The sequence below is a fragment of the Phyllobates terribilis genome, unplaced genomic scaffold (genome assembly GCF_046119375.1).
Source record: "Phyllobates terribilis strain yellow unplaced genomic scaffold, ASM4611937v1 Scaffold_2__4_contigs__length_985480577, whole genome shotgun sequence".
Lineage (NCBI taxonomy): Eukaryota > Metazoa > Chordata > Amphibia > Anura > Dendrobatidae > Phyllobates > Phyllobates terribilis.
In genome coordinates, this window is record NW_027362762.1 from 967,018,921 (window position 1) to 967,037,285 (window position 18,365).

The following is an 18,365-nucleotide window of genomic DNA, read 5'->3' on the forward strand; positions in this document are numbered from 1 at the left end:
CGCTCTGGTGATATATGAGGTGTATAGGATTCCTCCTCTCTGTGCCGGATTATCAGACGCTCTGGTGATATATGGGGTGTACAGGATTGCTGCTCTCTGTGCCGGATTATCAGGTGCTCTGGTGATATATGGGGTGTATAGGATTGCTCCTCTCTGTGCCGGATTATCAGACGCTCTGGTGATATATGGGGTGTACAGGATTGCTCCTCTCTGTGCCGGATTATCAGGTGCTCTGGTGATATATGGGGTGTATAGGATTGCTGCTCTCTGTGCCGGATTATCAGGCGCTCTGGTGATATATGAGGTGTATGGGATTGCTGCTCTCTGTGCCGGATTATCAGGCGCTCTGGTGATATATGGGGTGTATAGGATTCCTCCTCTCTGTGCCGGATTATCAGGTGCTTTGGTGATATATGGGGTGTATAGGATTGCTGCTCTCTGTCCCGGATTATCAGGCGCTCTGGTGATATATGAGGTGTATGGGATTGCTGCTCTCTGTGCCGGATTATCAGGCGCTCTGGTGATATATGGGGTGTATAGGATTCCTCCTCTCTGTGCCGGATTATCAGGCGCTCTGGTGATATATGGGGTGTATAGGATTCCTCCTCTCTGTGCCCGATTATCAGGCGCTCTGGTGATATATGAGGTGTATGGGATTGCTGCTCTCTGTGCCGGATTATCAGGCGCTCTGGTGATATATGGGGTGTATAGGATTCCTCCTCTCTGTGCCGGATTATCAGGCGCTCTGTTGATATATGGGGTGTATAGGATTCCTCCTGTCTGTGCCCGATTATCAGGCGCTCTGGTGATATATGGGGTGTATAGGATTGCTCCTCTCTGTGCCGGATTATCAGACGCTCTGGTGATATATGGGGTGTACAGGATTGCTGCTCTCTGTGCCGGATTATCAGGCGCTCTGGTGATATATGGGGTGTATAGGATTGCTCCTCTCTGTGCCGGATTATCAGACGCTCTGGTGATATATGGGGTGTACAGGATTGCTCCTCTCTGTGCCGGATTATCAGGTGCTCTGGTGATATATGAGGTGTATGGGATTGCTGCTCTCTGTGCCGGATTATCAGGCGCTCTGGTGATATATGGGGTGTATAGGATTCCTCCTCTCTGTGCCGGATTATCAGGTGCTTTGGTGATATATGGGGTGTATAGGATTGCTGCTCTCTGTCCCGGATTATCAGGCGCTCTGGTGATATATGAGGTGTATGGGATTGCTGCTCTCTGTGCCGGATTATCAGGCGCTCTGGTGATATATGGGGTGTATAGGATTCCTCCTCTCTGTGCCGGATTATCAGGCGCTCTGGTGATATATGGGGTGTATAGGATTCCTCCTCTCTGTGCCCGATTATCAGGCGCTCTGGTGATATATGAGGTGTATGGGATTGCTGCTCTCTGTGCCGGATTATCAGGCGCTCTGGTGATATATGGGGTGTATAGGATTCCTCCTCTCTGTGCCGGATTATCAGGCGCTCTGTTGATATATGGGGTGTATAGGATTCCTCCTGTCTGTGCCCGATTATCAGGCGCTCTGGTGATATATGGGGTGTATAGGATTGCTCCTCTCTGTGCCGGATTATCAGGCGCTCTGGTGATATACAGTTATATGAAAAAGTTTGGGCACCCCTATTAATCTTAAGATCTGCATTCAAACTAAATTTAAATACTCCTACCTACTTTTTACTGACTTACTAAAGCACTTTTTTTGGTTTTGTAACCTCATTGAGCTTTGAACTTTATAGCCAGGTGTATGCAATCATGAGGAAAGCTACTTAAAGTGGCCACTTGCAAGTTGTTCTCCTGTTTGAATCTCCTCTGAAGAGTGGCATCATGGGCTCCTCAAAACAACTGTCAAATGATCTGAAAACAAAGATTATTCAACATAGTTGTTCAGGGGAAGGATACAAAAAGCTGTCTCAGAGATTTAACCTGTCAGTTTCCACTGTGAGGAACATAGTAAGGAAATGGAAGAACACAGGGACAGTTCTTGTTAAGGCCAGAAGTGGCAGGCCAAGAAAAACATCAGAAAGGCAGAGAAGAAGAATGGTGAGATCAGTCAAGGACAATCCTCAGACCACCTCCAGAGAGCTGCAGCATCAACTTGCTGCAGATGGTGTCACTGTGCATCGGTCAACTATACAACGCACTTTGCACAAGGAGAAGCTGTATGGGAGAGTGATGCGAAAGAAGCCGTTTCTGCAAGCACGCCACAAACAGAGTCGGCTGAGGTATGCAAAAGCACATTTGGAGAAGCCAATTTCTTTCTGGAAGAAGGTCCTGTGGACTGATGAAACCAAGATTGAGTTGTTTGGTCATACAAAAAGGCGTTATGCATGGCGGCAAAAACACACAGCATTCCAAGAAAAACACTTGCTACCTACAGTAAAATTTGGTGGAGGTTCCATCATGCTTTGGGGCTGTGTGGTCAATGCCGGCACTGGGAATCTTGTTAAAGTTGAGGGACGCATGGATTCCACTCAGTATCAGCAGATTCTTGACAATAATGTTCAAGAATCAGTGATAAAGTTGAAGTTACGCAGGGGATGGATCTTTCAGCAAGACAATGATCCAAAACACCGCTCCAAATCTACTCAGGCATTCATGCAGAGGAACAATTACAATGTTCTGGAATGGCCATCCCAGTCCCCAGACCTGAATATCATTGAACATCTGTGGGATCATTGGAAGAGGGCTGTCCATGCTCGGCGACCATCAAACTTAACTGAACTGGAATTGTTTTGTAAAGAGGAATGGTCAAAAATACCTTCATCCAGGATCCAGGAACTCATTAAAAGCTACAGGAAGCGACTAGAGGCAAAAGGAGGATCTACTAAACATTAATGTCACTTTTCTGGTGAGGTGCCCATACTTATGCACCTGTCAAATTTTGTTTGAATGCAGATTGCACATTTTCTGTTAGTACAATAAACCTCATTTCAAGGCAGAAACATTACTGTGTCCAACAGTTATTACATAGATCAAACTGAAATAGCTGCTGCAAAAACACCAATTTTTATAAAACATTAAGCTTAAGATTAATAGGGGTGCCCAAACTTTTTCATAAAACTGTATAGGGTGTATAGGATTGCTGCTCTCTGTGCCGGATTATCAGGCGTTCCGGTGATATATGAGGTGTATGGGATTGCTCCTCTGTGTGCCGGATTATCGGAATGTGCCTGCGGTCTGTGACTAGGAGGAGGCCGGTCCTCGGTGACAGTGGTTTCCCCTCCCTGGAGCGGTCTGGGGTTTGGGGTCTGCGGCTCCAGGTGACCGGGGGATGGGGTCAGCAGCACCCTCAGGCCGGGCTGTGGCTTCTCCGCCTGGAGGATGTGGCTGCTGCTCCGGACATTACGAGGCGTCCTGTCCTGCTGCGGCATTATAGGACATTATAGGACATTATAGGACATTATACGCGACACTTCTGGGCGACACACGAGAAGCCGCAGACAATGGCGGCGTTTATTACCGCAGCTGGAGGCCGCAGTGAGGATCCATCCTATTATTACCACGGAGCGCAATGATCCTACAGGAAACCAATACTGCGCCCGGTGTGAGCGCCAGGGGGCACAATAACCCCCCCGGACCCGTAAATAGCTGGAATAGCGTTATACAGAGATGACAAAGAAAAATCATCCAGATCAATGATGGAGCAGGAAAGTGTCCGCCATCGTGCGCAGATCTCACCCTGCGGCCCAGCAGTGTAAAATACCGCACCATAAACAGTATATACACAGCGCCTGTATATAGTATATACACACATACAACGCCTGTATATATATAGTGTACACACACAACGCCTGTATATATAGCATATACACACACAGCGCCTGTATATAGTATATACACATAGCGCCTATATATAGTATATACACACACAGCGCCTGTATATATAGTGTACACACAACACCTGTATATATAGCATATACACACACAACGCCTGTATATAGTATATACACATAGCGCCTATATATAGTATATACACACACAGCGCCTGTATATATAGTGTACACACAACACCTGTATATATAGCATATACACACACAGCGCCTGTATATAGTATATACACATAGCGCCTATATATAGTATATACACACACAGCGCCTGTATATAGTATATACACATAGCGCCTATATATAGTATATACACACACAGCGCCTGTATATATAGTGTACACACAACACCTGTATATATAGCATATACACACACAACGCCTGTATATAGTATATACACATAGCGCCTATATATAGTATATACACACACAGCGCCTGTATATATAGTGTACACACAACACCTGTATATATAGCATATACACACACAGCGCCTGTATATAGTATATACACATAGCGCCTATATATAGTATATACACACACAGCGCCTGTATATAGTATATACACATAGCGCCTATATATAGTATATACACACACAGCGCCTGTATATAGTATATACACATAGCGCCTATATATAGTATATACACACACAGCGCCTGTATATATAGTATATACACACCACCTATATATAGTAAATACACCACACATATATACAGTATATAGACCTCACCTATATATATATTACATACACTGCGCCTTAATATACAGTATATACACACATGATGCCTTTATATATGGGATATACACACACGACCCCGGTATATATAGTATATACACACAGCGCCAACATATAGTATATACACACCACCTATGTATAGTATACACACAACGCCTGTATATAGTACGGCACCTATTTAGCATATATACAGCGTATATAATATACACACAGCACCTCTAATATAGTATATACACACATAGAACCTAGATTTAGTATGTACAAATGATGCCTCTATATAGAAAATACTCAGTGTCTATATATAGTATATACACACAACACCTATATATAGTATATACGCCGCACATACAGTGGTGGCCAAAAGTATTGGCACCCCTGCAATTCTGTCAGATAATACTCAGTTTCTTCCTGAAAATGATTGCAATCACAAATTCTTTGGTCTTATTCTCTTCATTTAATTTGTCTTCAATGAAAAAACACAAAAATTATTGTCCTAAAGCCAAATTGGATATAATTCCACACCAAACCTAAAAAAGGGCGTGGACAAAAGTATTGGCACTGTTTGAAAAATCCTGTGATGCTTCTCTAATTCGTGTAATTAACAGCACCTGTAACTTACCTGTGGCACCTAACAGGTGTTGGCAATAACTAAATCACACTTGCAGCCAGTTAACATGGATTAAAGTTGACTCAACCTCTGTCCTGTGTCCTTGTGTGACCACATTGAGCATGGAGGAAAGAAAGAAGACCAAACAACTGTCTGAGGACTTGAGAAACCAAATTGTGAGGAAGCATGAGCAATCTCAAGGCTACAAGTCCATCTCCAAAGACCTGAATGTTCCTGTGTCTTCCATGCACAGTGTCATCAAGAAGTGTAAAGCCCATGGCACTGTGGCTAACCTCCCTAGATGTGGACGGAAAAGAAAAATTGCCGAGAGATTTCAACGCAAGATTGTGCGGATGGTGGATAAAGAACCTCGACTAACATCCAAACAAGTTAAAGCTGCCCTGCAGTCCGAGGGTACAACAGTGTCAACCCGTACTATCCGTCGGCGTCTGAATGAAAAGGGACTGTATGGTAGGATACCCAGGAAGACCCCACTTCTTACCCCGAGACATAAAAAAGCCAGGCTGGAGTTTGCCAAAACTTACCTGAGAAAGCCTAAAACATTTTGGAAGAATGTTCTCTGGTCAGATGAGACAAAAGTAGATGGGAAAAAGCATCAACATAGAGTGTACAGGAAAAAAAAAGAGGCATTCAAAGAAAAGAACACGGTCCCTACAGTCAAACATGGCGGAGGTTCCCTGATGTTTTGGGGTTGCTTTGCTGCCTCTGGCACTGGACTGCTTGACCGTGTGCATGGCATTATGAAGTCTGAAGACTACCAACAAATTTTGCAGCATAATGTAGGGCCCAGTGTGAGAAAGCTGGGTCTCCCTCAGAGGTCATGGGTCTTCCAGCAGGACAATGACCCAAAACACACTTCCAAAAGCACTATAAAATGGTTTGAGAGAAAGCACTGGAGACTTCTAAGGTGGCCAGCAATGAGTCCAGACCTGAATCCCATAGAACACCTGTGGAGAGATCTCAAAATGGCAGTTTGGAGAAGGCACCCTTCAAATATCAGGGACCTGGAGCAGTTTGCCAAAGAAGAATGGTCTACAATTCCAGCAGAGCATTGTAAGAAACTCATTGATGGTTACCGGAAGCGGTTGTTCGCAGTTATTTTGGCTAAAGGTTGTGCAACCAAGTATTAGGCTGAGGGTGCCAATACTTTTGTCTGGCCCATTTTTGGAGTTTTGTGTGAAATGATCAATGATTTGATTTTTGCTTCGTTCTCTTTTGTGTTTTTTCCTTGCAAGCAAATTAAATGAAGATAATAAGACGAAAGAATTTGTGATTGCAAACATTTTCAGGAAGAAACGGAGTATTATCTGACAGAATTGCCGGGGTGCCAATACTTTTGGCCACCACTGTATATATATATATAGTATATACACAGCATCTATATAGTATACACACACCGCGCCTATATATAGTATATACACGCAACGCCTGTGTATATAGTATATAGAAACGAAGCTTGTATATACACAAAGCCTGTGTACAGTACAGACCAGAAGTTTGGACACACCTTCTCATTTAAAGATTTTTCTGTATTTTCATGACTTTGAAAATTGTACATTCACACTGAAGGCATCAAAACTATGAATTATCACATGTGGAATTATATACTTAACAAAAAAGTGTGAAACAACTGAAAATATGTCTTATATTCTAGGTTCTTCACAGTAGCCACCTTTTGCTTTGATGACTGCTTTGCACACTCTTGGCATTCTCTTGATGAGTTTCAAGAGGTAGTAACCAGAAATGGTTTTCACTTCACAGGTGTGCCCTGTCAGGTTTAATAAGTGGGATTTCTTGCCTTATAAATGGGGTTGGGACCATCAGTTGTGTTGTGCAGAAGTCTGGTGGATACACAGCTGATAGTCCTCCTGAATAGACTGTTAGAATTTGTATTATGGCAAGAAAAAAGCAGTTACTGTAAGTAAAGAAAAACGAGTGGCCATCATTACTTTAAGAAATGAAGGTCAGTCAGTGCGAAAAATTGGGAAACCTTTGAAAGTGTCCCCAAGTGCAGTTGTAAAAACTATCAAGCGCTACAAAGAAACTGGCTCACATGAGGACCGCCCCAGGAAAGGAAGACCAAGAGTCACCTCTGCTTCTGAGGATAAGTTTATCCGAGTCACCAGCCTCAGAAATCTCAGGTTAACAGCAGCTCAGATTAGAGACCAGGTCAATGCCACACAGAGTTCTAGCAGCAGACACATCTCTACAACAACTGTTAAGAGGAGACTTTGTGCAGCAGGCCTTCATGGTAAAATAGCTGCTAGGAAACCACTGCTAAGGACAGGCAACAAGCAGAAGAGACTTGTTTGGGCTAAAGAACACAAGGAATGGACATTAGACCAGTCGAAATCTGTGCTTTGGTCTGATGAGTCCAAATTTGAGATCTTTGGTTCCAACCACCGTGTCTTTGTGCGACGCAGAAAAGGTGAACGGACGGACTCTACATGCCTGGTTCCCACCGTGAAGCATGGAGGAGGAGGTGTGATGGTGTGGGGGGGCTTTGCTGGTGACACTGTTGGGGATTTATTCAAAATTGAAGGCATACTGAACCAGCATGGCTACCACAGCATCTTGCAGCGGCATGCTATTCCATCCGGTTTGCGTTTAGTTGGACCATAATTTATTTTTCAACAGGACAATGACCCCAAACACCTCCAGGCTGTGTAAGGGCTATTTGACCAAGAAGGAGAGTGATGGGGTGCTACGCCAGATGACTTGGCCTCCACAGTCACCAGACCTGAACCCAATCGAGATGGTTTGGGGTGAGCTGGACCGCAGAGTGAAGGCAAAAGGGCCAACAAGTGCTAAGCATCTCTGGGAACTCCTTCAAGATTGTTGGAAGACCATTTCTGGTTACTACCTCTTGAAGCTCATCAAGAGAATGCCAAGAGTGTGCAAAGCAGTCATCAAAGCAAAAGGTGGCTACTGTGAAGACCCTAGAATATAAGACATATTTTCAGTTGTTTCACACTTTTTTGGTAAGTATATAATTCCACATGTGGTAATTCATAGTTTTGATGCCTTCAGTGTGAATGTACAATTTTCATAGTCATGAAAATACAGAAAAATCTTTAAATGAGAAGGTGTGTCCAAACTTTTGGTCTGTACTGTATATAGTATATACACAATACAGCACCTACAGTGGGTACGGAAAGTATTCAGACCCCTTTACATTTTTCACTCTTTGTTTCATTGCAGCCATTTGATAAATTCTAAAAAGTTCATTTTTTTCTCAGTAAAGTACACTCTGCACCCCATATTGACTGAAAAAAAACAGAAATCTAGAAATTTTTGCAAATTTATTAAAAAAGAAAAACTGAAATATCCCATGGTCATAAGTATTCAGACCCTTTGCTCAGACACTCATATTTAAGTCACATGCTGTCCATTTCCTTGTGATCCTCCTTGAGATGGTTTTACTCCTTCATTGGAGTCCAGCTGTGTTTAATTAAACTGATAGGACTTGATTTGGAAAGGCACACACCTGTCTATATAAGACCCCACAGCTCACAGTGCATGTCAGACCAAATGAGAATCATGAGCTCAAAGGAACTGCCCAAGGAGCTGAGACAGAATTGTGGCAAGGTACAGATCTGGCCAAGGTTACAAAGGAATTTCTGCATTACTCAAGGTTCCTAAGAGCACAGTGGCCTCCATAATCCTAAAATGTAAGAAGTTTGGGACCACCAGAAGTCTTCCTAGACCTGGCCGTCCAGCCAAACTGAGCAATCGTGGGAGAAGAGCCTTGGTGAGAGAGGTAAAGAAGAACCCCAAGATCACTGTGGCTGAGCTCCAGAGATGCAGGAGGGAGATGGGACAAAGTTCCACAAAGTCAACTATCACTGCAGCCCTCCACCAGTCGGACCTTTATGGCAGAGTGGCCTGACGGAAGCCTCTCCTCAGTGCAAGACATATGAAAGCCCGCATAGAGTTTGCTCAAAAACACATGAAGGATTCCCAGACTATGAGAAATAAGATTCTCTGGTCTGATGAGATGAAGATAGAACTTTTTGGTGATAATTCTAAGAGGTATGTGGGGAGAAAACCAGGCACTGCTCATCACCTGCCCAATACAATCCCAACAGTGAAACATGGTGGTGGCAGCATCATGCTATGGGGGTGTTTTTCAGCTGCAGGGACAGGACGACTGGTTGCAATTGAAGGAAACATGAATGCGGCCAAGTACAAGAGATATCCTGGATGAAAACCTCTTCCAGAGTGCTGTGGACCTCAGACTTGGCCGAAGGTTCACCTTCCAACAAGACAATGACCCTAAGCACACAGCTAAAATAACAAAGGAGTGGCTTCAGAACAACTCTGTGACCATTCTTGACTGGCCCAGCCAGAGCCCTGACCTAAACCCGATTGAGCATCTCTGGAGAGACCTGAAAATGGCTGTCCACCAACGTTCACCATCCAACCTGACGGCACTGGAGAGGATCTGCAAGGAAGAATGGCCGAGGACCCCCAAATCCAGGGGTGAAAAACTTGTTGCATCATTCCCAAGAAGACTCATGGCTGTACTAGCTCAAAAGGGGGCTTCTACTCAATACTGTGCGAAGGGGCTGAATACTTATGACCATGTGAGATTTCAGCTTTTCTTTTTTAATAAATTTGCAAAAATAGTTTCTGCCCCTGCAGAACAATGTTTTATAGATGATCTGCGGAGCGGGGGATGGGTGATGACAACTGCTGGATACACCATAGCTGAGGTTACAAGTTATAGTGCCGCCATATCCCCCCGTCATCTAACAAGGGAGCAATATTTGGATACAATTCGACAGAATTTTTTAAGGGCCCTTTATATAAGAGCCACGATGTCCACATGTGTGCACATTATAGGAATCTCGGCTCTGCTACATCTGACCCCAAAAATAATCCAGTGCGAAGGGGAACGTGTCAGATTGCAGCCAGTGAGGAGAGATCGGGGTGTGAGCGCCCTGGCAGGCGGCCGGCACGGGAATAGTTAATCGCGCCTCTGTCCTCGTTTGACTTCGGGCTGAAATCATCTCATAAATTCTAATCAGAGACGAGATGGAAATTTCTGCATCATAGAACATTACTGGGACCCACCTGAGAGGCGGCGCCATTCCCTTCTGTAGATTGTCAGCTCTTGGGCCCAGAACGCTCCGATGAAACTCAGAGAAGACGCTGCCCCCACTGATGGCGCCGCTCGCTTATCATTTATTTCATAGCAGAGATCTTAACAAGAGGACTCTCACAGAAAGCAACGGAGCGAGGAAAACATGGTGCGGGATTTTTTTTTTTGCCGCCATGGGTGAGGATTAACATTACATGTGGTGATGGGACTCTGGACGCCAAGTGTCACCCACCAGTCAGTATTAAAGGGGCATATCAAACCTGTAAGGACATTCCCTTTTACAGCAGTGGGTAGATCTCAGAGACATTGCATTTCCTTGCAGAAGAGAGCTGATTTGCATACGTTGCATACAAGTGCTCCCACTTAAAGGGGTTGTCCATTTACTCAACTCCTAATCAGCTTCCGGGCTGGTGCCCTCCAGAGATGTCGATGCTGTGTCTCCTGGCGGTCATATGACATTGTTAGGTCATGTGACCACTGCAGCCAATCGTGACCACTGCAGCCAATCATTGGTTGATGATTGGTTGCAGCATTCACGTGACCACCAGACAGCAGCGGCATCGCTATTACACCACCGGTCCACTGGGCGAGTCAGTATTTAAGAAGGAGTAGACCACTAATAGACATCCCATTTAATAGGTGCCCCCAAAACCACCAATGACGCCCTCCTTCAGATATTGATGCCACCCGAGGCCTCATCCTGCCCTGACTGCCCAGAGAGCATGCTGGGAAATAATGTCAGAGGTGCTCTGCAGACGCTGGTGGCTGCGCCCCCCCTGTGTTCTCCCAGGACCCCCATGTCCTCCGGTCATACATACACCTTGTCCGCTCTGTGGTCTATTCTCACACCCCTGTATCCCCCCCCTAAACCAGTGACACTGAGGTCTGCTCCACCAGTGGCACCTTATTACTGACACCTCAGGGGGTAACGGGGCAGATTATAAGGGAAGGGGCCATAGAGGGGTTTAAAGGGCGACTCCACCCTGGGCTGATTTATATCAACCCAATGGAATTAAGTAAGTGACCCCCAGATGGTTCTGACCGGGGGAGGGGAAGTGACAACCACAATGAGTGGCATAAAATAACCCAGCGGTTGTCACTTTTGAAGCCCCTCCCCCAGCGCAGCAGAGTCCTATACGTTGTATCATCGGCTCCAGGTATCATCAGCCCGGTGACTTATGGGAAAATATCCAGCGGTGATTTCACCTGTCACCGCCGAATCTCTAATGGAGGAAAGTGATCTGTGGCGCTGTCTGGGCAGGTCTGTGACTGGCGGAGGAGCCCAGATGACTGGGTTGTGTAATAGCATATACTCTATGCAGGTGTAGCAGAGCTGGAGGTGCCTTTTAACCCTTTAATTACTAATATAGTAGTACGTGCAGGGCTAAGTGATGTCGCCAAGAAAAACTCATTTGTTCCATCTGACAAACCTAGCTCTGCTACATGTGGTAAACTGATATTCACCACCCAACAAACTGAGCTCTGCTCCATCAGACCAACTCAGTACTGAACCATCCAAATAACCCAGCAATGCAAACAACGTGACTCTGTGACAAACCTAGCTCTGCTACATATGTTAAACGGCTATTCACCACCCAACATACTTAGCTCTGCTCCATCCAAATAACCAAGCTCTACTACATCTCGTAATCAACTCTGACCTTCAGACAAACTCAGCTCTGCCCAACCCAAAGAGCATGACTCTGTGACAAACCTAGCTCTGCTACATATGTTAAACGGCTATTCACCACCCAACATCCTTAGCTCTGCTCCATCCAAATAACCCAGCTCTACTACATCTTGTAATCAACTCTGACCTTCAGACAAACTCAGCTCTGCCCAACCCAAAGAGCATGACTCTGTGACTAACCTAGCTCTGCTACATATGTTAAATGGCTGTTCACCACCCAACAAACTAAGCTCTGTTCTATCAGACCTGCTCAGTACTGGACCATTCAAATAACTCAGCTCTGCTACATCTTGTAATCAACTCTGACCTTCAGACAAACTCAGCTCTGCCCAATGCAAACAACATGACTGTGACAAACCTAACTCTGCTACCTTTTCGCAATCAGCTCTGCCCCATCCTATAAGTAGATCTTCTCGCAAACTTGGGATAGCCATTAGACAAACCCATCTCTGTCCATTTGGTAATCAGCTCTTTGCATCCAACCACCTCTGCTCCATCAGACAAAATCCTCTCCGCTCATTGGGACTCACTCAGCATCACAGAGAAAAAATCCATTCTTGAGGGGCCTGTCATCACTCTTGACCCCACTAATGACACTTATGAAGATTGCACCCACTTTCTTATCTGGACACTTGGGATCTGCCACCAGTTCTTATCTGCACACTTGGGATCTGCCACCAGTGGTTACTGGAGCTTCTGGGACTTGTAGTTCAGCAGTAGTTACCGTTCGAATACCATCCACAAATATTAAAGATACTTTGGTTATTTTTAAACACAAACATACAACTTTGCGCCATTTTCTCAGACCACAGAAATGTCATCCAGAAGAATTTCATACATGAGCCACGACGCCACAGATACAGTAACCCACAAAAAAAGACATAATGACAATGAAAAATCAGAGACGTTACCCCCCAACCCAATTATTACAGGGCCAAGACCCCAAAACTGGTTCAGAAACCAAAGAATAAACGATAGAAGAATCAAGAATTCTAAGTAACAAGATCCCAAAGCAAAAGATCCAGTACAAACAATGCAGCAAAAAAGCACAAAAACATTCAAAAACGTATCCATACTATGCAAAACGTCAGGCTAATGCTATGGGATGATGCAAAAAAAAAAAAAAAAAAGTTTTGAACAATCCACAAACTAAACAAATATGTAAAATTCTTATCATGTTATAATAATCCGCGTTCCATTAAAAAAATCTATTTATTATTTTTAATAATATATATTTTAAATATTAATGTCCCTCAAGCAGCCAATTAATACAGTTTACATCACAATCTCATAAACACACGTCATATAATATAATCGCAGGGAGGTCACTATAATAAACTGCTGATATAACAAATGGTAATTCTAAAAGATAAAAAAGTTTTTAAAAAAAGTTAATTCTCTTTTTCTTTCTGGAATGTCACAAACAATCCTATAAAAAAAACTCAATAAAAAAGCCAATATCTTTCATGTTTACTGTAATTAAATAAAATTGTAGCTAATCAAAATATATAGAAAAAGAGTCTTAAAATATTAACAATATAATTTACTTTAAATTTGTAATTAAAATGTAATTAATTCTTCCGTTCTTGTTGGGGGTCTTTCCAGCAATTTTGCTCACTTTTACAACTTTCCATGTCATACAACACATTTTCTATGTAGCCCACCACCGAGGGACTGACGGATTAAGATGGTTTTTGACATTTCCAGGAAAGAGAATTTAAACATAAAGAAAAAGCAAAGAATAAATAAATAAAAAATTCTACGATAGTAGACAAAAGAACATCCCAAAACAATGTCTGCCCCAGCACTATCACCCCCAGCGGACCCCCAGAAAGTCACGTCACAACATAAAGAACTTTATACAATCTTCGGATACAACGTTTCCTTATTCCTCACAAAGTCCCGGGAAGCAAAATCTTCCGGATCCAACATGAGGGAATATCCCGGCATCAGTCCCAGATAACTAGGCCCGGCCTGGAAAACCCTCAGGGGGCTAAACTCTCCGCAGACCCCAAAGAAGTGGGATAAACATGCAGGAATCCGACGTCCCGGCAATTACTAGGAGGCCTTCAAGAGATTTGTCTTCCAAGATGGAAAAATTTTCCTTGAAAAAAAACAAAACTTTGCACTTACCAGGAGGAAGCAGAAGTGTCCACAGTGTAGCAATCCCTCTCTCCTATGGATACATTTAGATATTTTGGGATTCTGCAGATTTAAAGGGCCCTCCTGGAGTTTGGTTCTGCAGCTCCTTGGGTTAGAGGGAAGTTTCTAGGAAGTGAGCATGTCCTGGGCTCTGCTCTGGGGATGGGATCTCGCCTCTTTTTGGATGACTGGCTCCTAAAACAATCCCCTTCTTTAGCAGGATAGGAGCCTCCCCTCTGAGAGCAGGGGGAGAGGGGGGAAGGGAAGGCTCAGGAGAGGAGGCTTGTACCAAAACACACAAGTTCTCCTCCTCATCAGCCTGCAGTGTGGAGGAGGAGGAGGAGGAGAGCAGAAATCCAGCAAGTGGCCACTGCACTCCCAGGACTTGAGAATTATGGTTTCTGCAAATTGCAGATGAAGCCACATGAAGGGTCTGAGGTGGAGGAAAGTAATGGTGATGATGTTCTGCAGCCTGTGGTGGTGGTGTCAATGTAGGGGGGGTATATATGGCAGGCCGGACCCTCCCCCCAGCAGGGTTTTGTGGGGTAGCTGAAAGACCCTGTAATCCGCCCACTATTCATGAGGGGTCTGTGCAGCTGCTTGGGACAAAAACATTACATTTTACTCATTGGTCACAGCAGCAAGTAGGAGCAGACAATGTAGGAAGGCGCAGGCCCAGCTCTGCTATGCGGGAGTGATAAACCATTCTAATTCCAAAAATATACAACCGAGTCGTGACCCGGATAATACATGGTGCATAGATCCGTATCGTTACCAGTTATGTCTTCCCAAATCGTTTGCTATTACTATCCATGTGTCAGTATACACTGCAGCTCTGGGATTTTATTCATGAACCAGGAGGCTCAGGATGAAGGGGCTGGTGAGCGCTGCACTACATAGAAAGGAGAAAGATGAATAGTAAAGTGCCGCATCCATGACTGTGATCCATGGAAGATTGGTAATAAAACGAGGGGGTTGGAGTGATAATCTGTGAAATAAAATCACAAATTAATCCCAAAATCATAATTTATCGCCTATCCAGTGGATAGTTTGCTGATCGCTGGTGGGGGGGGTCTGACTGCTGGGACCCCCAACAATCCCAAGATGGAACCCCAAGAATGGGACTCTATAACACTGACTTGGATGATGGGGACATGAGTGATCTCCGCTCCATACGTTGTCCATGGGGCTGCCGGAAATATCCCAGTGCTGCACTCGGCTTCCTCCAGGGAACAGGAGACAACTTGTGATTTTGGGAATAAACCTTCAAGCGCTTCAGTTCTGTAACTTTGTAATATACTTTGTCTCCAAATGATTGCAGACTGTGACACTTTACACTATGACGTTCCTGATCAACTAGGCGCTGCAATAAGATGCCCCAGACTCTTTAAGAGGCTCCCAAGAAAGTATTCATACATTTCTGTTGTAATTTACACAGCTTTTGGGGAGTAAATTATGTTGAATTTGCTGGTCGTGCTCGACCACAGCCCCTCACATAAATCTACACCCATTTTTCCAATAATTGATGGAGCTGGCGGTCACTGGTATAAAAACCCCAAAAGTTGATACATTGTAATATTTCAAACGGTTTTACTCCAGAATTCTGTTTGACAAATCAGAGCCTAAGTGTTTTAATTCTTCAATATTTTTAAGATTTCTTCTGATTTGTCACAAATGTATCCAATCTACACAATCCTCTGTGAGATAGAGAGGCTGATACCTGTTATAAATGGTAACAGACTATCCACGACAGAGACAGACGAGCTTATTGCACAGAAGATTGTATAGAATAGATACAATTATAACAACATCTCTGATTTCTTATCCTGTACTGATCCTGTTACAGTCTGTATTACTCCAGAGCTGCACTCACTATTCTGCTGCTGCAGTCACTGTGTACATACATTACATTACTGATCCTGAGTTACATCCTGTATTATACTCCAGAGCTGCACTCACTATTCTGCTGGTGCAGTCACTGTGTACATACATTACATTACTGATCCTGAGTTACCTCCTGTATTATACCCCAGAGCTGTACTCACTATTCTGCTTGTGCAGTCACTGCGTACATACATTACATTACTGATCCTGAGTTACATCCTGTATTATACTCCAGAGCTGCACTCACTATTCTGCTGGTGCAGTCACTGAGTACATACATTACATTACTGATCCTGAGTTACATCCTGTATTATACTCCAGAGCTGCACTCACTATTCTGCTGGTGCAGTCACTGTGTACATACATTACATTACTGATCCTGAGTTACATCCTGTATTATACCCCAGAGCTGCACTCACTATTCTGCTGGTGCAGTCACTGTGTACATACATTACATTACTGATCCTGAGTTACCTCCTGCATTATACTCCAGAGCTGCACTCACTATTCTGCTGGTGCAGTCACTGTGTACATACATTACATTACTGATCCTGAGTTACCTCCTGTATTATACTCCAGAGCTGCACTCACTATTCTGCTGGTGCAGTCACTGTGTACATACATTACATTACTGATCCTGAGTTACATCCTGTATTATACTCCAGAGCTGCACTCACTATTCTGCTGGTGCAGTCACTGTGTACATACATTACATTACTGAGCCGGAGTTACATCCTGTATTATACCCCAGAGCTGCACTCACTATTCTGCTGGTGCAGTCACTGTGTACATACATTATATTACTGATCCTGAGTTACATCCTGTATTATACTCCAGAGCTGCTCTCACTATTCTGCTGGTGCAGTCACTGTGTACATACATTACATTACTGATCCTGAGTTACATCCTGTATTATACTCCAGAGCTGCACTCACTATTCTGCTGGTGCAGTCACTGTGTACATACATTATATTACTGATCCTGAGTTACATCCTGTATTATACTCCAGAGCTGCTCTCACTATTCTGCTGGTGCAGTCACTGTGTACATACATTACATTACTGATCCTGAGTTACATCCTGTATTATACTCCAGAGCTGCACTCACTATTCTGCTGGTGCAGTCATTGTGTACATACATTACATTACTGATCCTGAATTACCTCCTGTATTATACTCCAGAGCTGCTCTCACTATCCTGCTGGTGCAGTCACTGTGTACATACATTACATTACTGATCCTGAGTTACATCCTGAATTATACTCCATAGCTGCACTCACTATTCTGCTGGTGCAGTCTCTGTGTACATACATTACATTACTGATCCTGAGTTACCTCCTGTATTATACTCCAGAGCTGCTCTCACTATTCTGCTGGTGCAGTCACTGTGTACATACATTACATTACTGATCCTGAGTTACATCCTGTATTATACTCCAGAGCTGCACTCACTATTCTGCTGGTGCAGTCACTGTGTACATACATTACATTACTGAGCCGGAGTTACATCCTGTATTATACCCCAGAGCTGCGCTCACTATTCTGCTGGTGCAGTCTCTGTGTACATACATTACATTACTGATCCTGAGTTACATCCTGTATTATACTCCAGAGCTGTACTCACTATACTGCTGGTGCAGTCACTGTGTACATACATTACATTACTGATCCTGAGTTATATCCTGTATTATACTCCAGAGCTGCACTCACTATTCTGCTGGTGCAGTCACTGTGTACATACATTACATTACTGATCCTGAGTTACATCCTGTATTATACCCCAGAGCTGCACTCACTATTCTGCTGGTGCAGTCACTGTGTACATACATTACATTACTGATCCTGAGTTGCATCCTGTATTATACTCCAGAGCTGCACTCACTATTCTGCTGGTGCAATCACTGTGTACATACATTACATTACTGATCCTGAGTTACATCCTGTATTATACTCCAGAGCTGCACTCACTATTCTGCTGGTGCAGTCACTGTGTACATACATTATATTACTGATCCTGAGTTACATCCTGTATTATACTCCAGAGCTGCTCTCACTATTCTGCTGGTGCAGTCACTGTGTACATACATTATATTACTGATCCTGAGTTACATCCTGTATTATACTCCAGAGCTGCACTCACTATTCTGCTGGTGCAGTTACTGTGCACATACATTACATTACTGATCCTGAGTTACATCTTGTATTATACTCCAGAGCTGCGCTCACTATTCTGCTGGTGTAGTCACTGTGTACATACATTACTGATCCTGTACTGATCCTGAGTTACCTCCTGTATTATACTCCAGAGCTGCACTCACTATTCTGCTGGTGCAGTCACTGTGC

General features: G+C 43.9%; 1 protein-coding gene across 4 annotated transcripts in view; it reads right to left on the reverse strand.

Moving 5' to 3' along the window:
• Positions 1 to 14,435, reverse strand: part of BOC (BOC cell adhesion associated, oncogene regulated) — a 150,543-nt gene extending 136,108 nt beyond the window's left edge. For 2 of the 4 annotated variants that reach the window (XM_073668658.1, XM_073668659.1), the window contains exon 1: positions 14,131 to 14,433. The gene's annotated coding sequence lies outside the window, so the exon portion shown is untranslated. Of the gene's footprint in view, positions 1 to 14,130 lie in introns of all 4 variants that reach the window. The other 2 variants (XM_073668660.1, XM_073668656.1) reach the window with 2 other exon arrangements.
• Positions 14,436 to 18,365: the final 3,930 nt, after the last annotated feature.